The sequence below is a fragment of the Sinohyriopsis cumingii genome, chromosome 15 (assembly GCF_028554795.1).
Source record: "Sinohyriopsis cumingii isolate HCF-2022 chromosome 15, ASM2855479v2, whole genome shotgun sequence".
Lineage (NCBI taxonomy): Eukaryota > Metazoa > Mollusca > Bivalvia > Unionida > Unionidae > Sinohyriopsis > Sinohyriopsis cumingii.
In genome coordinates, this window is record NC_142975.1 from 81,019,286 (window position 1) to 81,045,754 (window position 26,469).

General features: G+C 36.1%; 1 pseudogene across 1 annotated transcript in view; it reads left to right on the forward strand.

Moving 5' to 3' along the window:
- The first annotated feature begins 826 nt into the window (after nucleotides 1-826).
- LOC149782175 (nitric oxide synthase, salivary gland-like) overlaps nucleotides 827-26,469 on the forward strand; it is a 59,255-nt pseudogene continuing 33,612 nt past the window's right edge. Inside the window, exons 1-10 of the transcript XR_016414642.1 lie at nucleotides 827-947; nucleotides 5,686-5,786; nucleotides 6,314-6,424; nucleotides 13,198-13,719; nucleotides 14,562-14,704; nucleotides 17,133-17,295; nucleotides 18,588-18,679; nucleotides 20,105-20,246; nucleotides 20,925-21,064; nucleotides 22,220-22,394. The product of XR_016414642.1 is annotated as a nitric oxide synthase, salivary gland-like (transcript). The remainder of the gene's footprint in view (nucleotides 948-5,685; nucleotides 5,787-6,313; nucleotides 6,425-13,197; nucleotides 13,720-14,561; nucleotides 14,705-17,132; nucleotides 17,296-18,587; nucleotides 18,680-20,104; nucleotides 20,247-20,924; nucleotides 21,065-22,219; nucleotides 22,395-26,469) is intronic.

The following is a 26,469-nucleotide window of genomic DNA, read 5'->3' on the forward strand; positions in this document are numbered from 1 at the left end:
CAAGCAAACAATGATGCATTAGACATAGTGCTAGAACCTGATCATCTCTGGGTTTGGGGAAGGAAGTGATAGAGGTATCAAAGAAGTGGAAAAAAAGAAGAAGGAACATAAGGAAAGTGACAGTTTCACAGACGAGTCCTTGTTTTAACATGAGACCAATGGTAGGGGCTAAAATACCATCACAACAGCGGAGAAAGAGAAAGGTCCTAAGCCTGAAGACTGGAATATGGTACTGCAGCAACAGCAACAAGATTAGCGAAGACAACAACAAGAGCAATATTAAGTATAGCTGACGATATTCGCTTAAACATAGGAATGGAAAAGTAAAGCAAATCAACGCATTTCATCGTTACATGTTTCGCGAATCCATAGGTTGGTATAGACTTGAATATATGCTGCCTGTAGAGCTAGACACGGGAGGTGTGGACAAACAGGTGTACAAACAAATATCATCACTAAACTCTGGGATAAAGAAATACGACTCAGAATTAGAACCACAATATGTTTTCCTTTTGCTTATTTGTTTGTCTGTGTTCATTAAAACGCAAATCTTTATCCCAGTGTGATAGCTTGTGTTTTCGGAATAATGTACATGCATAAACATTCCTAACCTTGCGTTAGATTTGCCTCATTCTCTATGATAATTGGGTTTTGTGTGGCAAAAATGGCAAGAATAGTATCTTACAGGACAGCATTTATTTTATTGATCCCATATTTTCTATTAATCCTACAAAAATTTTCATTCATGTCCGCGTCTCTACCGTATACCATACAAATCGGTGGAACCATTCGTTACCAATCTTGTTACGGTTAAAATTAAAGAAGAATGACGACGTTCCAACTTGGACAAATAGGGCTGTCGACTGAAGTCATCAGTTTGATGGAGAGCATTGAGTACCTCCTAAACCAGATAGAGGAAATTGGGTGTTACCCCAATCCAAAGCCATGTCAGCAGGGAGAAGTCCTCCCTTACAACAGCCAAGAGGTTCATGGGAGAATTCACGGAGAACCAAGTGGCTAAAATTAACTTATGGGAGGAGGAAAATGAGAAACTTAAGAAATGGAGGGAATTCCAACCCCTCAATGCAAACTGCATGAAGGTGCAGGCTAAAATTCTTCGGGGGTATATAGACTAGGTTCCTGATGAGTTATGGAGACGGATGATCCTGCTTTTAAGTAGTGGTCACCACAAATCCTTTTGGCATAATCAATCTGCGACCTTCGGTCCCAGTCCTGAAAGGAGTAACAACTAATAATTAGGAGTGGAACTACACAAACGGGCCCTTTTTGGGTCTGTAATATGCAAGTGTTGTCTTTTCCATAAAACCAGAACTTAATCACTTTACCAATTCTCGTGTGATGTTATGTGTGTGAGGTTGTAGTAGTGTGCCTATAAACATCTTCCTCCATTGTGTAACTGCATGTTTCTGTATATGTAAGTCGAGCGTGTGTGTATAAACACTCGTACCCTTTTCGTTGGATGGTAGGGATGTGTAATTAGATAAACAAAAGCGGCGCTGAATAGTAATGAAAAGGAGAGTGTTGGATTGTGTGTGTGTGTGTGTGTGTGGATTGTAATAAAAAATGATTTCTACATTGTATATCTGATGTGTTTGCTTCGCACTCAAGAAGAGAGTGCTGAACACTACAGTGCGTGTTTGGATTGTAGATAAAAATGGTAAAACTACCTTTGCTGTTGTTCCCATAAACGTTTCGACCCCCCGTCTTATAAACGCTTGTCCCCCATCAACAATATGTGTCCCGAAAATACCATTCACATGTTAAACCAATGGACTATGTTAAAACATGATTTCCAGTTTGTGTCCACTGTGTCCCACACTGTAAAGATACTTATATTTTTTAACATAGGATTCTCGTTTGTCCCCAAAGTGTCCTACAATGTAAACGTTATGGTCTAATGTTTATTCACGTGATATTCCCATGAGCGACACTTATAACTACATACACGGTAAGTGAGCCGGAAACATACCGGCAACAAGAGGTAAAAGCTGCTGAGTTGCACTTCATGCCATGTATCACTCACTGTTTCTGATCCTAAATTGGGCAGGACGACGAAAAATAAATTATGGATCTATACTGAATTTTTGACTACGTCGTTACTTTTATCTGTATCGTTATGGGAACAATAGTGACATACTTTATTTTGATTCACCTGTTCCGACTTCTAACAATTTTACCCTTCATCTCATGATTTATAAGGTAATCAGTACATACTTTGCTGGGTTTTGTACTAGAATCAGGTGACCTAGTTATTAGCGTGCCAGACTCGGGGTCAAAAGGGTGGGAGTTCCAATCATACGGTACGGTCAGCCTGGATCGGCTACCGTTCCTTGTCCTTTGGCATGACACTTTACTGCGTCAAAAGTGAATAACCTACTTCTGTTGCTTTGCCGGAAAACACAAAAAGCGGAAGTTAACCAACTTACATAAGAATCCATCTTTAGTGATTTAGCAACTTCGAATCAATATCCCCATGTTCGTTGTACTAGAGTCCTTTGCAAACAAGTTATACAACAAACTACGCTTATTTGAAGCAATGACCTTACATTTGTATGGGTTATATTTTCCGCTTTGGAAGATAGTCGCCTGTTGTGTAGCAACCCGTGTTAAATTGTTTCAATTTTGTTTTGTGCCAGGAGATAAATGTAGTAGTAACATGGCATATATTGAATTGCATGAAACCGCCTAAGTCTAAACACAATTGATTGTCTTTGATATATGTCCATATGTATAGACACAATAAGCAACCAAAATCGGCGATGACATGAACATTGTTTTTAGTAGCAGATGTAGTAGTAGTAGTATTAGTTGTAGTAGCAGTCGCAAAAGAAAGTGACGTCAACAGCTCATCATGTTAACATAGCGAAATCAGTAGTTTCAGTTGAAACTAATAGTTAATTAGCATCTATTGATTCACTCTGAATATGTTTATGGTCTAATCATGAGATGCATTATTTGTAGCATCGGCAAGCTTGAGTAAATATAAAGGGCGTGGATGAGGGTTGGTAGATAGGAGACCAAATGTCCAACTTTTTGTTGCTGTGTTATTCTCAGAGCGGCTTATTCATCAAACCAGGAAGTCAAGACCGGAATAAGATATTAGTAGGTGCTGTTTAAATCGCATTGTCACTTGTTATCGACAAATTTCCGAGAAGGGAAGTATAATAATTGAGTTATGAACAAAGCTTGTAATTCTCAGACTCTGAGTGTTTTGTTTACAGGATGAATAATTTGTTTTTATTTGAAGAGAATTAATTTGACCAATTACAATAGAAGTTGAAAGAAATGTTTCAGATAATATATACTGAAAGTTAACATAATTTGTGTCTTTATTTCTTTCTCTCAGCCGACTTACAAACTTCTATCATTCGAAGAAGAAAAATTATATCTAATTGACCAAAAACGCTGCTTTCAAATTGTTTTTTTCTTCTTCTGGGCAATGTGCAGAAAAGTAACATTCATAAATGTCTGTACATCTGTCAGGACTAGTTAACATTTACAAATCGCACAATAATGGAAAACAAATAAACATAAAAGCCAGTTTTTATTCCTTGTGTATTGTAATCTCCGAGCGTATAAAAAAGTGGAGGATATTGTAAACCACCAATCCATCGGCACATTTGTCCACCCGTCCCTACGTATGTACATGCGCGATTAAGTGATGTCCTCGTACGCCTTCTAAACATTTCACAATAACAGTTTGAAACACTGGTAAGCAATCTGTCTATGTCTACTGATCTGGACAATGGGTTTTTGAAATTTTGATTCAATCTCTTGAAGACAGGGATTTTAAACTTTGTATTGCAACATCCGACACCATATCTAGCAAATATATTACGGGTTTAATGATGATTTTTCTGAGTTATGCTAAGTCCTGGCTTAGATTTGTCCCTTATTTCTAGAATGGAAACTATTAAGATCACCAAATAAGAATCATATACACAATAACGAACATGTCAAGACCAGAATTCCAATCCATCTCAAATCATCCCCTTGCTAATGGTGCAGTGTCTTTGGTGGTTGGTGGGTGTGGGGAAGTTGTACCTGATTCCTGACTTGGAGGGTATTGTGAGATGATGAAGAGTTCAAACACATCATGGTCTTTGGTATTTGTGATATGGGATGACAGGCCATCGAATTGATTTATTGTTTGCATTTAGTCGATATTCGCAAATGGCACTTGTCTCTAATAACTTCCATATTTATCCGATGATTTTGGAGAAGGATGGATGATAAAGAAGTTGCTGAAATAAGCAATTATATTCTGAAAATGATTTATCCTCGCAGAGTTGAGAACTCTTTAACCAGCAAATGAAATTATTGGAGACTGAGTACAAAATAACATTTAAAGGATAATGATGTTACAACTCAACGGCTGGTGAACTTAAAGTAGTAAATGTGTCGCAGAAAAAGACCATAATGACGAGTATACTTTGTGATGAATATGGTTTCCATCATGATGTCAACAAAGCGTGTGTACTTCTTTGCAGATCTTTATTTTGAGATTAAAACAACCAAATTCATCTGATCCATAAACCACATTCAGGGCCGCCCCTGAATTATGCTTTATTTATGGCGTGTGGCAACATATAGTGGTCAACTATTAACTTTTACGGATGTAGGTAAAATATGCTTAGAGGTGAAATCCTGAGAGGGGCCAAGAGGCCTTACTCCCAGCCCTATCTGAGGGCCCCTATGACCACATCAATACATGCATGTGTAAATGAAACAGGTATTAAAGCACAGTAAGGAACGGAATTCAATTAATACCATGTCAAAATTAATTTAGCGCATCATCTTGTTTAAACGTCTATCTGATTAATTTAAAAACCATTATTATTATTATTATTATTATTATTATTATTATTATCACTGTTGTTTTTGCAGTCATAGATGTAGTAATGACCATTGCCCTTTGTTCACTTTAGGCTGGCATCTTATATTCAACTTTGCTCGGCTGCAGGTTATATTGTTTCTTGAGAAAATTGTACCTGACAACATCAAAGGAAATAATCAACGAAGGAGCCTTCAAATGTTTTCGTAAGAGTATATAGCCAACTACGGGTTATCAGCTGTTTATTTATAGTTGTGCCAATCGAAATTTACCCGTCTAAGCAAAATCTAGATGATTTTAATAGAAACACTCATAAAAGTTTTGCTTAATACCTTTACTACAACGTTCGTGTAAGACTTTGCTCTTATTCACAAACTACAATCTTTTGTCCGTTTTCATGATTATTTCGATCACTAAGTAATTGTTTCCCGTTAACTGAAGTCAGAACCTATTTGATGCCTTAATTTATCCATATTTCTAGTTAAAATTGTGACTTTTTATACCGACGCTTTTTCCCCAAAAATGGTTGCAAGCTTGTTCAGATGATCTAGACTCTTCATCTCCAAACATGTGGACATGGCAAGAGATGATAAATTATATTTTATCACCACCAATAAACCGCTGAGAGGATTTCAGTTAGAATTGGTGTATATGATTGTCTTACGATGAAACAATAAAATTTGGCCAAACGTGTTATACGGGTTAAATATTACCCCGTCACAGGGTCACATGCGTCCCATAGTGTTACCCAAGAAACACTTTAAAAATCTTTTTCTGAAACTATAAAGTAGAGAGATTTTGAAGTTTTACACATTATATTTTCATTATAGCCCTTCATGAAGTTCGTCCAAATGATTCCTATGAAAAGGCCCCTCCTCAGGGTCACATGATTCCTGAAGTATTCTATATAGGGAAATTGGAAAAGTATTATGTAATGAAAGCATGCAATTCAGAGTTTTGATATTTTGTACGTGATTTTGCATCATCATACTGAAACAATAATTTGTTATCGTGGTCATAAACTTCTCAGTGCTTAAATTCTCCTCACCTAACTTACTGCTTAATGATGACATTAGAAAAAGGTGATCAAATCATTCCCACTTAGGTCTCATGTTTGACATAGTAGGATACATGTACAGATAGTGATATTGAAAACGTAAATCAGGTTTCTTAAGCACAAGAAAAGTGATATGCATTGTACAATTACACCCATTGCACAATCATATGCGGATGTCAGAGACCTTCACCGACCTATATAACCTCTAAATTATGAGAGTGTCAAAATCGCACAACTTAAATTGGGTATACTTCGTTTTGCATTGCATAAAACCAATACATCCAGGTTCTTGCAAGGTATCTTACATAATGGGTGGATGCTGAAGCGATATTAGAATTAGCAAACCGTGGTAAAATGCTTGGATTGTTTGTAACCTATATTCCATGAATTGCCAATTACAGACCAATGGAGAGAATGTTGCAAAAAGCTTAACCTGGACTTCCATGGGTTTGCAGCAGAAGTGGACGGTGTTGATTCAGGCTCACTCATGTCCTCTTCGAAATGACAAGCATGTAAGTGAGCTAAATTTCAGCTAGCGTATACGGCGATACAGAAAGTCATTTTTGTTTTCTCTTGGCTTCTTCTGGTTTCTCAATGAAGTAGTGTGATCATTTCATCTTGATTGCATAAGTTCATTTCACTATGTTTTACGTTCACTGTACATAGGGCAAGTATCTTATCCTAACAGTAACTTTATTCATTCACGTTTCGAAATGTGAAGATAGAGGAGTCAAAGCAGATAGTCCTTCTGGACAGAGATTTGCAGAGAGTCATTTGAAAGTATACTCCAGATAAGACTAAGGAACACTCCTTCTCACGGGATGAGAGTCACGATTATTGCCATATCTGTCAGGCGAATGGATACTAGGTTCCTAAATGCCGACAAAGTCAAGCAAAGGAAAGACAGGAGGAAAAAGAAACAAGGGTAAAGTTACCAGATAACATTGTCAGGAAAAAGAACATTGACCTTCAGAGTGACCTTAGAAAAGAGAACACAAACGGGAGAAGATGAAGCGGGAAGGAGAAGATGATAGGTCTTCAGAAACAAAAGAAGCCGTCAAGAAATGCTGGAAATCAAGACCTTTAGAAGATAAAGCAGAAGAGAAAGAACCCAAACCAGCGAAGAAATTCAAAAAAGAGATAAGCAGTGAAAGAAAGAAGAAAATAGAGTTTTCTTATGTGCTACAAAATTTTCTTTCAGATTCAAAAAGAGAATTTACCGAAGGAAAATTAAGTGTATATTTGTCTTCATTTTTAATACTATGGATAGGTGACATAAACACGCACTCACACGCGCACACCATTAAAACATTGGTTGTTAAAAATGCATAATAAGTGGGGTTGAATAGTATAAAAGTATGTACTTGATAATATGGATGATAAATTGCATCGCGTGTTTGTGGTATTTCATCTATTCTTTTAAGTCACATCACTTTAGGATTTAGACACTACACAAGGCACTTTGGAGAGTGTGCATGGGTTGTTGGATAGTATAGGTTATGTGAGGGAGATTATATTTGTGCGATTTCATCTCCTTTTCCCCATTATTCTGATAGTGGTACGTGAATTTTAGACAGTATATGTGTGGTGTTGAATGTCAGATAGCTATTATCATGTTACATTTATGTAGACCTCTGTAAGTTTTTGATAGTATTCAAAACGCTCGTACTGGACTGTACATGTAGTGTTTTGGGATTGCACTAAAAAAGTAGGTTCTGGATTGTACATGTAGTGTTTTGGGATTGTACTAAAAAAGTAGGTTCTGGATTGTACATGTAGTATTTTGGGATTGTACTAAAAAGTAGTTTCTGGATCGCATATGTGTTGTGCTTGATTGTAATAAAAATCGAGTGCTGACTTGTATACGTGAAGTGTTCGATTGTAATCAAACCAAAACGCGGTAGTTAAATATTATTCAAAAGTTGTGTTTCATAACATCTCAAAATGTTTACATTACATTTTCAGCATGTCCCCATAACAATTTCAACACAGAAATAGCATACAGCAAGCACAAAGTTAAAAGTATTCTTTGCTCCTATAAACAGTGTTGTTCCCATAAGCAATAACGTTTTGATCCTATATACACCTTTGACCCCACAAAACCATTCCCAAGCTAAACTTATGGCCAAATTTTTCATTTCTTGCATGGCTCCATACAATCGTTTCGCCGCTCCCTTCTTAGACATATTGGCAAAATTAAAATAGTGCTGCATATTGAGTACAACTGAAACAATATCACAATATAATCCCAAATGACGTCAGCCACTTTTAACGATGCTACCGCTTGACACTCAGGTGCCGCTCCCATGTTAAAACTATGGACACTTATCGCCAATATAATATATGACCCCCAAGCGACGGCTGCATGCTAACCTACGGTCGTCTATATAGACCCCATACGACCCTCAGTTCTCGTATACACCTACTGTCAAAAGCTAATTTAATTCTTTTTGAAGAAAATATTTATACAAAATATAGTGAATTTGTGTTAAAAGAGGCGAATAAATAAAAGTAAATCGCAGGTTGCTTTTCAGTCACATAACCATCAGTTCTTCTGTAATTCATTTTAATGCAACTAACCACTTCTTTAGATCATGTTTCTTTCATGCCAGTAGATATTGTGCATTGAGAGATGAGCAGTCTGATTAAAGTAAATTCATCAATTTATTTTCAAACTATACTGTGCCTGACGAATCATACAATAAAGGCTAAACTAGTCACTTAACTCTCTCTCTCTCTCTCTCTCTCTCTCTCTCTCTCAGGCCCATTTTATCCGACGTTGCACACTGCAACTTTAACCTGGATATAATACTTTTTCTTATCTACTTAGAAGGGCATTGTTTCATTTGAGAGAATATATATATATATATATATATATATATATATATATATATATATATATATATATATCCCACTATGCATGTAGCTCGTGTAGGTCCTTTTTCAGGGCTCAGTTGGTTGCATCACATGGCTACGTGCTGTTTACATTGTAGCCTGTTGAGAGAGAAATATGCAGCTTGCAACAAAGCCAGTCCCTTTATCTACATGTTTATGGTACGGAATTTACCAAGCCACGTCATTCATATTTGGGTACTTTAGAATCACGGGTTAACTGTTCATCCATTTAAAAGGATTAATTGTTTTGACTTTGTATGTTTTAGACTAAATAATTTAGAAGCTTGTTTACAAATATGTTTTTACATAACAATTAATTTTATTATTCATTGCCTCTTGCCATATTCATCAGATGGTGAAACGTACTATTGTATCTTTTTTTCATGATACAGTCATCAAGACAGGTACATGTTATTCGAAAATATTATCACCATTACAGATGAGTTCTGTTAGTGATCATGGTAATATATCTTGTTAACTTCATAAATGTCCTACTTCGTCAACATGGACAAATACATTTTGAAACATAAAGTATGAATTCGGATATAATGTTTCTCGGTTATAATATCTGAAATCAAATTTCTCTGTGAAACATAATGAAAGGTAGTTTAATTCCATTTTAAAAAAAAATCGGTACATAATTGTACAATGTGGAGAGCGTGGAGAGCATTCTGAAGTTGAAGTTATCTGTTTGGATACAATTGTATCGTAAAAGAACCCAGCAGAATAAGACAGACTCGCTCGACCTAATATGTTTTGAAAAATCTTATGTAATTTAGCAGTGGGCATATTTTTTAACCAGGTCATCCAAGAGAAGTTTACACGCTTTACTGAATATAAACTAATATAATCTTGTCATAAATAAAATGCTGATAAGCGTTCACAAGGGTCAAAAACGTCGATTAAATAAAGATGTGTGTGTGTGTGTGTGTGTGTGTGTGTGTGTGATAAGGATTTTTAACGTAGCTTTAACAATGTTTCAGTCATATCACTACGATGTCGATTTTGTGGCAGTTTATAGTGATCTCTAGCACTGGGCATCATGCCGCAGACATGTGGCATGATGTCCCACCCAGTCACATTATCCTGACACCAGGCCGACCAGTCCTAACACTAACCACGTAATGCTGAGCGCCAAGCGAGGCAGCTGTTAGTACCAGTTTTGAAAGTCTTTGGTATGACTCAGCCTGGGGATCGAACCCACGAACTCCCGCATCCGTAGCGGACGCTCTAACCACTACGCCACGGAGCGCTCAGATATTTTTAGATAAGTGTAACGGGCAATGGTTGGCTGTATTTTAGTATAAGGAGAAAGCCAGAACATGACTAGAACAACCAGAATATGATGGGGGAAATATATTTCTATATCATACATTTGCATAGGATATGAGATGAAACATAGAGTAACTACTTCTACTCTAAATTCAGGTTCCAATAGCATTACACGAATGCAGGCTCGTATAGATTTCTTTTGAATGACTTGGAAGTGACTGATATCTTATAAAGAATATTTATCATGAACAGATTCTCATATAATTCAAAGAATGCAGTATCTGGGTTTTATTGGAAAGTTGGAAGAAATTTAAAACATATTAGCCATATTACAACGACAAACTAACAATCAATACTTCTCTACTGACCCGACATAGATGATATGCAAATATAGATGCATAAATGGTCAATCCCATGCAATTATTGAAGATATCATTAAATTGTGGCAAGAGATGGAATATATATCTGTAAAGTGTATTAATAAATTGCTGAGTGTTTGCACTGTGATAAATACATTTCCTCAGAGTACATGGTATTGCTAAATAACACTGTCTTAAGTGTACGTGCGGTTATGTACAAAACATAATTTCTTTGAGCCGTACATTTTTCGCATTGAAATAGAAAATGTTTAGCCGTTTTGATATATTCGCATGTAAATACCTAATGTTCGTAATATGATTTAAGAGCATATCGTTATTTGAACTATTTCATTTGGTTATTAATTGCGCATGCTGCACTTGAACCATCATGTTTTTAAAATAAAATATTAATACAAAGTGACTGATCGGATGATATCCAGCCAGACATCAGAGTTTGGGTTTGATGATATCCAGCCAGACACTGGAGCTTTGACGTGATGCTATCTAGCCAGACATTAGAGTTTTGATCTGATATTATCTAGCGAGACATTCGAGTTTGGGTTTGATGATATCCAGCCAGACATCAGAGTTTGGGTTTGATGATATCCAGCCAGACACTAGAGCTTTGATATGATGTTATCTAACCAGACATTATAGTTTTGATCTGATATTATCCAGCCAGACATTTGAGTTTTGATCTGACGTTATCCAGCCAGACATTGGAGTTTTGATTTGGCATTATCCAATCAGACATTAGAGCTTCGATCTTACATTATCGCATCATGTATGATTTTGGTATTATCTGACCGGACATAAGAGTTATGACTTGAGTATGAGAGTGGGTATGAGAGTGAGTATGAGAATGTAAATAGAATCTTGGAGTCAGTAATATTTTAGTATTGGTAATGTATTTCGATCGAGTCATTTTACCTATTACATTTCGTAATGTTCTGCATACTGTTTAGTACCGTTGCATAGAGTTGAATATTGTTTAGAACCGTTGCGTTCTGTTTAATATCAATGCGTATTCAGTCTTACATTTCCCTGTACATACTGCTTCATTTTCTCAACTTCAATCAAAGCCTACCTCTTTTTTACCTTTAGTGTATCTTTAGAGACTGTTAAATTACGCAATGCTTTGTTTTTATACAGTTTCTGACTGTTTTTGTATGGTACAACATTGTGTGTCTACGGACCTTTTTTAAAAAGGCTTAAAAACTATTGCTTTCTTTGATATAAAATACGTTTCTAGGTACAATGTAGCAGTGTTCCTATCCTTGAAAGAGGAGTACCTTGTCATCATATTTCTTTTATTCAATATATTTGACAGCAAGCTATCGGACCCTTTGAGATTTTAGATTAAAATTGAACACTTGCACATGCACCATTCTCACAAACCACATCTTCACACCAAATTAAGAATTGGTCAAATAACGTTGGATTAAACCATTTACATCCATGTTCATTCCTTTCAAATATAAAATATCTCCATGCATGTTCTCGAAAGACACGAGCTTGTAAATAAAAAGATTCCAGGAAAACAAGGAAAGACATGACGTCAAACCCGGATCTTTCTAGCTTTATTTTTCGAGGAAAAAATCTTTCCAGGAAAAACAATTAAAAGTATTGCATTATGTTTCCACGCAATTGTGTGGGTTTCTGCATCCTATAATAAGGAACAGCTCCACCGAGGACGACATTCTCCGGGTGACAGTTTAAATGTACAGCTTTCTTCCAATTCGTTCTGTCGATTAGACAATGCCATCGAAGCAAGCAGAAGACTGCAGCGGCATCAGTTAGTGTGCGATAACTTAGGAATACGGGACGGAAAATTGACAGCATCAGTAAAAAATGAGAAATACAGAGATCGTCTTTATTAGTGGCAGTGTTTTGTATGGTCACTAGTGTGGAAGCACTTTTGCCTTTGATTGGCTGTCTTACAAGGTAACCATGTTGGTAATAATAAAGAAAATTGTACGGGGCATACACCAATTGTACATCCAAAATTAAATAATGTCTCACTCGGAGAAATCACTCAGTAAATAAATATCATTTCTTTGCAATGGCATAAGGGTTGGGCATGGAAGCCCTTAGTTTATTTAAATGAAACTTGTCGACAATCCTGAGAAAATTGAATTAACTAAATCTGTGACCATTTCGAGTTTAATACAATCAAATATATGAAAGCAGCATTTAATGTTTCGTCGGCTTCTTCACGTTGTGACAGTGGCTGTATACCTTGTTCGCGAAACTGTGACAAAACCAAGAATGTTCTGACGGAAAATTAAGGGAATTCAGTTGATAAATTCAAGTAAATACCATTATTTAACTCATCAATAAATGGGTTTAGTATTATTTGTTATAATTTGTCAACCTTCTGAAAATTTGCTTTACTTCAGAAATGCTTAACAAGGACACAAAACTTAATATGAAAATATTTGTAGACCTTGAATTTAACATTAGCTATGGAATGTCCGATTGACTTGTCGCTTTCACCATATAATAAATGCGTAGTTGTTAAAAATGAGTTCAGGGTTAATATCGACTCCAGGAAGCTTCGCACATTCCTTACATGGATTTCTTGATTTTTATGGTACAATTAGACAATTTGTGTTTCAGATCCTAGCACACGTCTGGCAAGGAAACTCGGAGGTAGAAAGCTGTGACGAACATAAACAATTTTTCTTCATTCGTTATGTTATAGTTGTGTTAAGCATATCACCCAAGACTGAATTTAATTGAAACTGCGGTAGATTTAACATTGCATCTCAAGAAATTTCAAAACAGTTTATCCTAGAGTTCCTTGCATCAGCGACGGAATGGAAAACAGCAAAAATAATATCTTCGAGGCCGAAACTAACCATTTTAGTGGCATTAGTTCAGGGAACGAGACCGAGACAAGCAATTTACATTGTCAAATCAATGCGAAAAGAAACATTTTGAACAAACACCTCATAAACAATGCTTCAGATTTGCACGATGCTACTGGGGATCGTAGCGACCATGATGCAAATAATATGGAAGACGTTACCGAATTCAAGGATAAGTATGGTCTAGCAAAAGAAGAGAAAATAGATTTTGGGAATAGATTCAAACATGAAAATAATGACGATGCCAAAAAGGAAATGCTAGAATTAAGTGAAGGAGATTATCCGGACATGTCAAAAAACAAAGAGGAATTCGACAACTCCCTTAATGCGAACAAGAAATGGCTGAAATTAACAAATGCAGCTGATGCAAGACTGATGTATATGGACACTTTGCATACGAAGGCGTTACAGGTTCTCTCTCCCTCTCTCTCTCTCTCTCTCTCTCTCTCTCTCTCTTATATCACTCACTAGCTCGTAACACTCGAATTAAGTGACGGTGTACGAGTTTTCGTAAGTCATATCAGAGACCATATCAAGTAGGATTTGGGCAAAATACGAAGTAGACGAAATATTTAGTGTAAGAGCTAGACTCGAAGTCGGTATAGATGGAATAACACGACACCTTGAAACATGGATCATGAGAGCGTCTGGCAAGTCACAAATCTATTATAACGTGCTTTATCAGATTTAAGTCATATCATCATCTCCTGACATAATTGACCTCTGGACACATCATGTCAATTATGTCTCTCCAGATATTAACCTATCTCCTCTAACGTCTATATCTGTCTGTCTGTCTGTCTGTTTTGTCTGTCTGTCTGTCTGCCTGACTGCCAATCTGTCTATCTATCTATCTATCTATCTATCTATCTATCTGCATGCATGCATACTTTCTTATCCACCTACCTATCTCGCGAGCCAGCTAGCTACCTATCTATTTACCTGCCAGTCTCTCTTTATCTAACTATTTATCCATATGTAGGTACGCTGGTTCATGCATACACAAACGTTATTAACTGTAATTCTTCTTTAGCATCACATCTCTCCTTTACCACCCCCACCCATTTGCAGGATAGACGAGGTATAATAGGTCGAATGCGTCCTTCCTGCAAGTTGTATGAGACTACTAAGGCGTATGTCAACGTTTTAGATATTTGAACATTCTTTGTCTTTATCCTTGTTTAACATGCTTTTCTTGAAGTACCTAAACATTACACATGCATATATGTATACATGCTGCATATAACTTTCAGGTTACAGGCTGCACCCCAGGACGGTGTGTAGGATCCCTGATAGTAGCCCCTACAACTCGATCGCAAGGAACACCCTTATCAAAAACAGATTTGATATGTCAAGCGAAAGATTTTATCGATCAATATTATGCCAGCATTAAAAGGTAAGAACATTTACTAGACGCCAGGCTATGAAAATATATACGTTTGGGTCATGATCGGACAAGTTCAACATATTTTCCCCGCAGATATCTCGTCTTCAATCCTGGAGAATAATTTATCCTTATCTATAAGTTATATTTTGTCCTCAATTCTGATCAAGAAATTGATAAAAACAGATTATAAAAATGTCTTTATAAAATAGAAACACGGTTAAGATAAGGAGTAACATAATTAATATGTCTGCATGCATGCACAAATGAGTGTGTGTTTGTGTGTGTGTGTGTGTGTGTGTGTGTGTGTGTGTGTGTGATAAAGATTTTTAACGTAGATTTAACAATGTTTCAGTCATATCGCTGCGACGTATACAGTGTGACAGTTTATAGTGATGTCTAGCACTGGTGCATCATGCCGCAGACAGGTAACATGATGTTCCCACCCAGTCACATCAACCTGACACCAGGCCGGCTAGTCCTAACACTAAACTCTTAATGCTGAGTGCCATGCGAGGCAGCTGTTAGTACCTTTTTGTAAGCCTTTGGTATGACTCGGCCGGGGATCAAACCCACGACCTCCCGCATCAGAGGCGGACGCTCTAACCACAAGGCCACCGTTACGAATGAGTATGTATGTATGTGTGTAGGTAGGTAGGTAGGAAGGTAGGTAGGTAGGTATGTATGTATGTATGTATGTATGTATGTATGTATGTATGTATGTATGTATGTCTCTTTCTTAGAGCTGATTGTTATTTCATTCCTTATAGTTGGTAAAAGAGCTTAATTGAGTTTACGTTTCTTATTATGTCAGTCCAAATATACTCAAAATTAAATGTGTATGTTGTGTGTGTATATAAACAGAGGAGAAAATACAAGTCGTCATGGTTTAACGATTCATGCACTTCGTTAATAGTAAGAGGACTGGTAGTACATAATAAAGAAACAGCTTCGGGAATAATAGTTGGTTGGTTGGTTTATTTAACGGAATTTTTAACAAACTATTGGGTCTATAATGCAGTAGAAATGGGAGCCATCTCCCTTTCCTAAGGACTGACGAAACAGCCTATCGGGCACATCTGGTAGGGTATCGAGTCCATGATACTTGGACCACGAATCCAACTGCGGCCCCTTTCGAAGAAACTTTCAGAAACATGCTTCTCTGGAAAGTTGATCAGCAATGAACACCGATTAAGCTTGGACTATTTATAGGTCAAACGACGAATTTTATCATGGATAAGAAAAGATAAAACATACTACTTCATTGGTTATTGCTTCAATTTTTGATGTGAATCTAATGACTTAAAATATGACAATTATGTTCCGTACTGTCGAGCCCAAGTAAGTGAAAAGTGGGACGGAGAAATCACTTTTCAGACGGCATCGGTGTCAACAGTTTGGTAAGGTTTTGTTTAAAATTTGCGTATATTTCCAAAACCTTGTATAAAGTATCGTGATTTCTGGCCTGAATCATAACGAAGCATTGGGAATATACATTTTTGTTTGCTCGTTAACTCGCTTCTTTAACCTTGGAGTCAACGTAACACGTTAAAGTGTTGGTAACATTTTTCCATTGTTTATATTGCGTAATCACCTTTAAGGATTATCATTATAAATGGAAAGAATCATTATGGAGTCGAGGCAATTCATTATATATGCTTACTCGGCCCTTCCTTTGGGGCAAGTTCGGTCATAGAAAAGTTGCATTAGGTTTTTAGATTTTAAAATATTCATTTGCTAATACTGCGTAAACTTCGTGATGAGTTTTCTTCATGCTTGGCTAAGAGGAATCATCATACCCGACACTTGCTGGCCCCTTTCGTTCCTGTTGCAATGTTTACATTAGTAGACAATGTGCGGTACGGGTTTGGCAAGTGTTTTAGTTTGTTTATTTGTTCTGTTGACGGACTTTTATTTCATGGTTGGATTAAGTCAACATCAACCAAAGATAAATTATATTTTTTATTCGACGAATTGTCTGCGCCTCATGGAGTTTGGGACCAAAGTCGCATTCAAACAAACTTTGAGTTAAAGTTTTGGATCATGTTTTTATCTGTTTTTAACTATTTCCAAAAAGCAATTGATGGACTTTACTCATGCTGTGGATGGATAATTATGAAGCTTAAATTATTCAGTTTGTAACATGCTACTTCACCCTTCTGCCATGGGGTCAAGATCATTCGTTATGCTGTAATGATTTGATGGTAGGAGTGACATCCAAATCCTGGATTTTTTAATCTAAGCTAGAGAGTTTTATATATTTTCAATAAATATCACGTGAGACGTTTTCGAGAAAAAATGGCTGTATCAAAATGCAAGTTTAAACAATAATCGATTTTACTTGCAAAGGTTTCGCTGTGGAGTTTGGTTTTAGTGCCAATATTGAATTTAACAGGAAGATCTTTGGTAAAGAGATGTAAATGAGATTTCTCATTAACAGATTAAATAAAACTGCTCATCAAAAACGCTGGATGGATATCCTCACATCCATTGAAGACACGGGCACATACGAGCTGACCACAAATGAATTGATTTTTGGAGCAAAGACAGCGTGGAGAAATGCTCCAAGGTGTATTGGCCGGATTCAATGGTCCAAGCTTCAGGTAAGTAGAACTTTCCTCTACCTATCTACTTACCTACCCGCCTAGCTACCTGCGTATATTCTGACTAACTGGCAGACAGTCAGATAGCGAACAGTCTAATTAACATAATTTCTCAGTTTTAAAGGCGAATAAACATTTATAAAACTGCAACAAATATCTATTTTAATTAATTGCATAACTTGAAATTAAATCAGTACTACTGTTAATGGAAGTTTGCAGAGTTTCTGGGTTGATTTGTGCAACTATTTCAATTCAGCCAGTCTTCGTAACATTTAATTTGTATGTAGATGTACAATATTTCATTAAAAGTTTGCCTTGGTTTTGAAAGCAAACAATTAATTGAAGGTAATATTAGCGGCCATGATGACAACTTTTCAAATCATGTGGGTTTAGATAGGCAAGTGCATATAGGTATGCTTAAGTAATTAGTACAGGTGGAGTCAAGTGATGTTTTCAATTGGTGCAATTTAGCAAGTGGTAAAGCAACAAAACGAAAGAAGATCGACGTAGTTGTCTTTCATACCCCAATAATCTAATGAATTCTTTGTAAATCTGAAATTTTACTGAAGACATTATATGTGAATGAAATCCCCTGCGTCGAATGGGCCAGCTTGTTGACCTTTAAAAGGCCCAAAGCCAATTTGTCTTACATATAATGATGAGACTTCGTTTATTGATGTCTCATCTCTTATAGCATACCATATGGGCCCTTTAAACGTTATTTGATCAAAAGGTTTCATGGTGGTGTACTTTAATCAATACGAAGCCATTATTTTAAAGTAGGTCACTGTAACATACTTTCAGCAAGTCAATAGATTCACTTGGTTCCATGTCTAGTACCAGGTCACAGTATTCTACATTTGAGCACCCTTTCTGAAGTAGTTTGTATTTGCTGACAATTGTAATGCAGATAATTTATCAAAATATATATTTTGTCTTTTTATTTGCTTGTTTGTTGGAACCTATATGGACTAAACACTACAGCGTCCCTTGTATTGTTTAATTGCTGTACAGAATAAATTACATTATACAGATACTAGTAAGTACAGAACAATCGAAAGAGTCAACATGTAAATAACGGCTTATAAAAGATATCATTATTAACCACTTTGCCAGCATTAGCTTACATATTTCACCTCTGTATAAAGGTTGCCTGGTCATAATGGACAACATAATGGGGTTCTGGTAGTGTCCTCTATTGGCATGTTTCGCTGTGATAAAGTGTCCTCAGTGACGAGGTTTCACAGTGTAAAATATTATAACAGCGAGATATATATCTTTGACTTTTTCAGCTATTCGATGCTCGTCATATCACCTCAGCGCGGGGCATGTTTGATGCTATATGCAACCACCTCAAGTATGGAACGAACAATGGAAATATACGGTAACCTTTTATAACGATTATCTGTACTTTATTTGGAATTATGACTCCATACACATTACAGAGTTATAACTGTATATCACTAAACATTGTATGGTCTCACTTCCTAATGGCTTGATAGGTGCAATTTTTCTCACAGCTGAGTTGTCAACGAGGTTAAAATCCTATGGTACTTTTTTAAAGTCTCATGTCTTTATTAGGTGATGTGTTCAATTGAAATTTTGAGATAATAATTTGCTTTTGTATAAATCGTGTAACTGTATGCTCTGGGATTCTGCTTTACCCATGTGTGCATAAATATGCTTAATCAAAGCACTTCCATTTACAGTCATGAATCTAAACACCAGCTCACAAATTGCTGACAAGAACTGGCACACAGAATGCTCATTTACATATTGACCATTTTCATCGATGCCCTTGTTTGAAATCTACAAGCTGTCTGGAAATCTACCCTTCCGAAGCATTTAAAGTTTGAACCTTACGCTTGCAAATATGTATGAAAAATGCTGATGATATATGCAGAATGGCAAATTTTTGTTGGTGGGGTGGGTAGCTGAGGTGGAATATGAACAACTTTGAGAATTCAGAAACAAGACCAAAAATGTCTGGATCATAATTTAACGGGTGATATTTATTTTAAGCAAATTTTTTTTAGCGCATTCATGATTCCTCGTCCGCTGCAGCTAAAGTTTCATAAACTTTTTGTATAATCAGAAAGATGTTACAAATCGTTCAATATACTTTAAACAAATTTCGCATGACTCTTCGCGTATCATATATGTTCATGGTTATATGCGGCATGCTGAGCACCTGACTAGTAATATGTTAACCATGTGAAACACCAAGAGCAAATACAGCAACAGCAATTACAATTCAAGAACCATTCCAGCAATTTTGTATCAAATATAGAATTGGTCGTCAAATCAAATACCATATGTGATGTCAGATTGGATATATAACTCTCTGCATCATCCATGTACTTAAGATCCATGAAAACAAAATTTCACTAAATTCTAAAATATGTGGTGCATAAGATCTTTTATTGGGAATGTTATTTGGAGTGATGTTTCAGTCTCGTTGTTTCTTTGCTCCAGATTTTCAGGTTTTACCTTCGATAAAACGTTTGTGCTAAACGTCCTCAGAGACTACTATAGAACTTTATGTACAGATGTTGTACAGTTGTTGTACAGGTGTTGTAAAAAAGATAAGGCTTGATTCATTTTGTCCCTACGAATGTTTAATACTTGGGGTTTAGAGAGATACAGTACTCATTATGTTCATTTGAATCGCATATCACGTGAGGTTAGACAATTAAACTGTTTAAGTGCCTACTGATAAATGAGGCTCGGTGTCATTAAATAATTTTCGTATGATATGAATTTGTCTTCCTGGCATTCTATGATCGCACTTAAAATCGTCTTTATGCAGATCCGCCATAACAATATTTCCACCTCGGAGAACGGGACGAATCGACTTTCGTATATGGAATGCACTGCTGATTTCCTATGCTGGCTACAAACAACCTGATGGAAGTGTGATCGGAGACCCAATCAACGTGGAGTTTACCGAGGTTATTCATCTTATTATTATACTATTTAGTTTCGCTTGTTTTGAGCATACTGTATTGGAAATATTTGAATATGACTTTATGATGGAGAGTAGCTCAGTTGGTGGAACGTCGGACTCAATCCAAAGGTCTTGGGTTTGACACCCGCCCAGGTCAACCTTGGTCGGCTGCATCTGTTTGGCCTTGGGAAAGGTACTAAGCTCCCATTCTATATGCATGATATATCCATTAATGTGTTTAAAATAATTAAGATAGAGTAAATATTCAAGTATTGCTAGTACCTAAGATTCCAACAATGCAACAGAAAAAGCAGGGTATTGTCAATACATTTAATGTCAATGGCACTTTTTATGAATTTATTTCCGGCATAATTAATGTAGATTATGACTCGTGCAGACTGCTGAAAGATTAATAGATGTAAGGTTCCTGATCTTTGATGATATTCTTCTTGTGATTTGAAATGATTCGTCCGAAGAGCTATGAAACAGTGAAATAATTCGATATTTCGTCTGTTCTGAAAACCGCAATTTATGAGATTTCAATAAATGGCAAGTATATGCTAACAATGTTATTTATTATTGTACTAAAATCTGAAAATTCAAGTGTTTCCAACGTTTTAATTAATTTATTCAATTTGTTACAAAATATGGTCCTTTACTATGCCGTTTTTGTTTTCCACAGATCTGTCAGAAATTGGGTTGGAAAGGAAAATGCGGAAGGTTTGATATCCTCCCACTGGTCCTACAGGCCGATGAGCGTGGTCCAGAGCTGTTCGAAATCCCACCTGATTTAATTCTGGAAGTTAACTTAAAACATCCAAAGTAAATCTATTTTGCATTGCTTTTGTCTTTTCAATGCACTATATGTTGATGAATCATTAGCATAGCATGCCGTGGCCTACACGTTGATTGGAGTGAACATCATTGTTTTCATCCCAAGAACAAAGCCAGAAGTTTAACATTTATTTTTGAGTCTTCGACAAACGTTTGAACACAGCAAATCGTAGTGTTAAATGAACGATTACTCTCGCTCTCTCTCTCTTTCTCTTTCTCTAACAATTTATACTGGGAATAATCGTGACATATTACGTTTAGTCTCAACGATTTAAAGAAATCTCTATATCAAACTCGGCTAGTCCAGAGTTTGGTGGCAAAGTCACTACTTTAATGTCAAAAATGTTTTTTCTTCTTTCTTCCAGTGAGTGGATGATCATGCTATTTAATATTACCTCCATTACTGGCTGCGCCATTTCATGTATTTTCATGAATTCACCAAACACTTTCAAGCGGGTTTTATTTAAGGCTATATAAGTTCTAAATTTGCCTAAAAATGGAATCAATATAGCAAGTTAGGTAGAACGGAATGCGACTGACCGTTAGATGCTTTGTCTAAAAATGGTTTTAATTCAACGTAGTTTTATTCTATACCTTTCTTATTTTGTTTATTTCTTTTAGTCCAACGTCTTATCACAAACTCGATATTTTCTTTGAAAAAGTTTCAGAAAGTCTATACATTTTCTATTAAAACACACTTTAAAAAAAAAAACAACAATATGTACAAAAAGGTTTCCGTTCTCTTTTTTTAGTTTTCCATTTTTAAACTTAAGTCTTATATATTCACCTCTCGAGATGTGTAGAAAGTTTCCCAGGGACAACAATTACGTTCTGGTCTTCTTTATCCGTCATTCTGTTTTAACTTGCAGATTTACCAGGAATTTGTTGTGTCTGATAAAGGAAGCTGAGAGAGAGAGAGAGAGAGAGAGAGAGAGAGAGAGAGAGACAGAGTAAAGGGACAGGAGTATAAAGATAAGACACAGTATCCCATCCAAAAATTCATCTTACCGATGTAAAGTTGATACCGTGATTTAGGAACGAATATGCAAAATTTAGTTCATTAGTACTGATATATTTCTCCATATTTGCATCTAAAAACTCATCGAAATGAGAGGAAATAAAGCAATTTCTTGTCTGTCATAGATTTCCCTGGTTCGCCAAATTAGGTCTGAAATGGTACTCGTTGCCGGCTATTTCGAATAAGTTGCTTGACTGCGGCGGTCTAGAGTTCACGGCCTGTCCTTTTAATGGTTGGTACATGGGTACAGAAATAGGTGCCCGGAACCTGTGTGATGCACATCGCTATAACATCCTGGAGGTAAGCACAATCTTTCAGCCTGTACAAGGGCATTGAGTGAGAAAAGTGATTCAGCAAAGCATGGTTTAATGATACTGCAGCGGTGAGTAAGCATGTACATGCGTGTGATCTTCAATGATGTTTTACATAGACATATTAATCTGGGGCTTACGCGTGACCATCTAAAACTGTTCTGCATATTCGCATACCAATATGTCAAGGAAGGATGTGCAAGAAAATGTAGAAGACTTTGTTTCAGTGCACTGATTTACCTGGAGATTTATTTCTTGGCGGTGTAAAATAGTGATTTATGGTCATTCAGAGTCGTACGGTTACAGTGCCGGTGTAGTGTTAAATTTTGACCCTCGTTGAATTCTGACCCGCCGGGTCATTTTTCAACGACCGTGAGCAAAATTTCACGTTAAAATCTGACCCTTTTTTAAATGTCCTGTTAAATAACGACCCAGATGTAGTATCACATTTTGACCCTCGTTGAATTTTGATCCAGTCCGTAATTTTTCAACGTGATCAAAATTTCACGTTAAAAACAGACCCTTTTTGAATGTCCCGTTAAATAACGACCCGTTCAGGTGAAATTATGACCTTAGGGTAAAATGTTCTGTTATCAAAAATCAACGTTGATTTTTTAACCACTTCTAAAATGAAATCAGCTTATTACTCACTGAGCTGTGTCTTTCTTAATTTTTTCTTTTTTCTTTTAAGGAAACAATTGTGTGCAATAGAATGTTGTTAATCTGTCACTAACGTAATTCTCTCCGTTATACATTTTTTTTTAAATGTCCCAAAATGCGGAACATTTTCAAAATAGCTGAACTTTGCTTTGGACAAATTGGACAAACTGATAAATGAATGACTCTGTTTCACTTCGGTAAAGTCGCAAGGTTCAACAGGGCAGGTAAACAACTGAATAGTATATTAGCGACGATCAGGAGCGTAGCTGCCTACGCAGAATTTTGACTATTTTTTTCAATGGTATAACTTTCACTCACGAAACCGATATGAAATCTATATTTATATAATACAATACATACGGAAAAGAGGATTCATTAGAAGCAAGAACACGAACAAGATAGTAGCAAACTCGATTTTATTGAGTCTATTAATAAGAATTTGATGTTTTCTTTTTATTTTTACAGTATTAAAACTAAAACTGTACCAAGGTTCAGAAAGTCTCAACAAGATGCACGAAATGCTATCTCAAAGTCTCTAGATTGAAACAATATTGCCCCGTACCCACACAAACCCCACTCCTCTAGCAGTTCGAGGCTTCGCCGTTCAACATGCATAATCATCAATCATATACTAGATACGTCCCTGAGGATAATTATAACAGTAAATAAGAACCCGTGAATAATGAATAAACCATCTACAGTCGGTTTAAAGATACTAATGAACGACTTTATCTATTTGTTACTGTAAGTAAATCGGGTAAAATTAGGATTTTATTAAATGAAAATGCAGGTTATATATATATATATATATATATATATATATATATATATATATATATATATAAGAATTAACGTTTCAGTTTAAAATTTGATGGATCAATTGCCTAAGCAGTTCAGCGTATTATTTAAGAAAACTATATATATATATATATATATATATATATATATATATATATATATATATATATATATATATATATATATATATATATTTATATGTGTGTGTGTGTGTGTGTGTGTTTCGTATGTGTATAAGCGTTTTGAGGTATTGATATGCAATTTGTTCTAACGTTTTCTAGTTTATAATGTATTTTTGAAATTATTTTTTGGGAAATGCGTATTATTTTATTTTCATAAACATTCTGTATTTTAAATTACAAATTAATATTCAAGCGATACGACAAAAAAGGCGTGGCGATGTAACTCTTGCTAGACCTAATATGCCGTGTATGTTTCTGAAGTGACCGTGCCTTCGCTTGCGGTTTATATATACGTGCATTTAAGACATTTTGATACGATCTTAAAATTGCACACCGGTACTCTTAAAATCGATAATGCTAAATGTTTTGTCATGATATCGCATCAAATAAAAATCTCAGATATGCATCGGCATGTATTATGCATTATATCTATCTTTTTTTTAAAAATCATATTGATTGGGAATAGAACCAACGACCCTTTCTTGATAGACAAGATTTTAAAAAGCTGACAATGGCATGCATTTTAATGCGAATCATTTCAACTGTTATCAATATACATGGGTATAACTTATCTCCCTATAAATACACCAATGTTTATAACGGTTATCATGTAACTATCGGCCGTAAAATATCTCTAATTTAGCACGATTTACCTGTATTAAAAGATTTCCAAAAATGGCTTCCTTCACTTGGAATTAAATTTTATTGTGCTTGGGTAGCGAACATTCCATTAATATTTTAAATTCTGACGAATACAATTGAATAGTTGGGAGCAATCAAGTTTCCAAAAAGCAAGCAAAATCTCTTAAGTTGTTCTACATTTAAACTAGTATTATGTGTTATTTGTTCAAAATCCCTCAACATGTAAGGGTGATATGGAGCGGAAACCAAATATATAGTCTATTGAACCATCACTAACAGGTGTATGTGGAGTTCCAAAAAACAGCCCTTTTCAGGGCTAACCAAAAACTCTAGAGAAGAAACACTATTCAATTTGCCAATGTGAGAATGTGGAGCAGTGTTTATATAAACACTCCCTCCTTTCCTGGTGTGTGTGTGTGTGTGTGTGTGTGTGTGTAACCGCTCACTTACGTTTGTGTGGATGATAGATTATTGGGTTTTGTAAGCGCTGAAGTACGTTTGTGTAGATAGTAGAGAGTATGGTTTTTAAACCTTGACTTGTATGGATAGTATATTATGGTTATGTTTCTGCTTTTCCGTGTGTGGATAGTAGATTGTGGTTATGTTTTTAGCTTCTCTCGTGTGTGGATGGCAGATTTTGGGGTTTGATTTGGCATCTCTGCGTGTGTGGGTAGTAAATGGTGGGTTTGTTTCTGCTTCTTAACGTGTGTCAATGGTAAATTTTGGGTTTGATTTGGCTTCTTCTCGTGTGTGGATAGTATATTGTGGTTATGTTTTGGCTTCTCAGCGTGTGTGGATAGTGTATTATGGTTATGTTTCTGCTTCTCCGTGTGTGGATAGTAGATTGTGGTTATGGTTTTAGCTTCTTCCGTATGTGGATGGTAGATTTTGGGGTTTGATTTCACATCTCTGCGTGTGTGGGTTATAAATGGTGGATTTGTGTCTGCTTCTTGGTGTGTGTGGATGGTAGATTGTATGGCTTGATTTGGCATCTCTGCGTGTGTGGATAGTAAATGGTGGGTTTGTTGCTTCTTGACGTGTGTGAATGGTAAATATTGGGTTTTATTTGCCTTCTTCTCGTGTGTGGATAGTACATTGTGGTTATGTTTTGGCTTCTCAGCGTGTGTGGATAGTATATTATAGTTATGTTTCTGCTTCTCCGTATGTGGATAGTAGATTATTGGGGTTTGTAAGGTAGGTTTGTGTGGATAGTAGAGTGTGTGGTTGTTTAACTTTCCTTTTGTGTTAATAGTATAATTGGGTTTTGTTTTTACTTCCTGATGTGTCTGAATAGTATAGTTAGGGTTTAATTTGGCTTCTCCCCGTGTGTGGATAGTACAGTTTGGGTTTGATTTGACTTCTCGGTGTGTGTGGATGGTAGATTTTATGTTTAATTTGGCATCTCTGTGTGTGTGGATAGTAAATGATGTGCTTGTTTCTGCTTCTTGACGTGTGTGAATGGTAAATTTTGGGTTTGATTTGGCTTCTCAGCGTGTGTGGATAGTATATTTTGGTTATGTTTCTATTTCTCAGCGTTTGTGGATAGTAGATTGTGGTTATGTTGTTAGCTTCTTCCGTGTGTGGATGGTAAATTTTGGGGTTTGATTTGACATCTCTGCATGTGTGGATAGTATATAATGTGGTTAGTTTTTTGTCTCATTACCTTTGTGTGAATAGTAGATAATATGAGAAGACAAAAGTAGGGGATGTTTTCCTTCACGTCCGTGCTTTAGATATAAACGTTCTACGAAATAAGCGAAAAGAAGATGGTATCAGTATCTG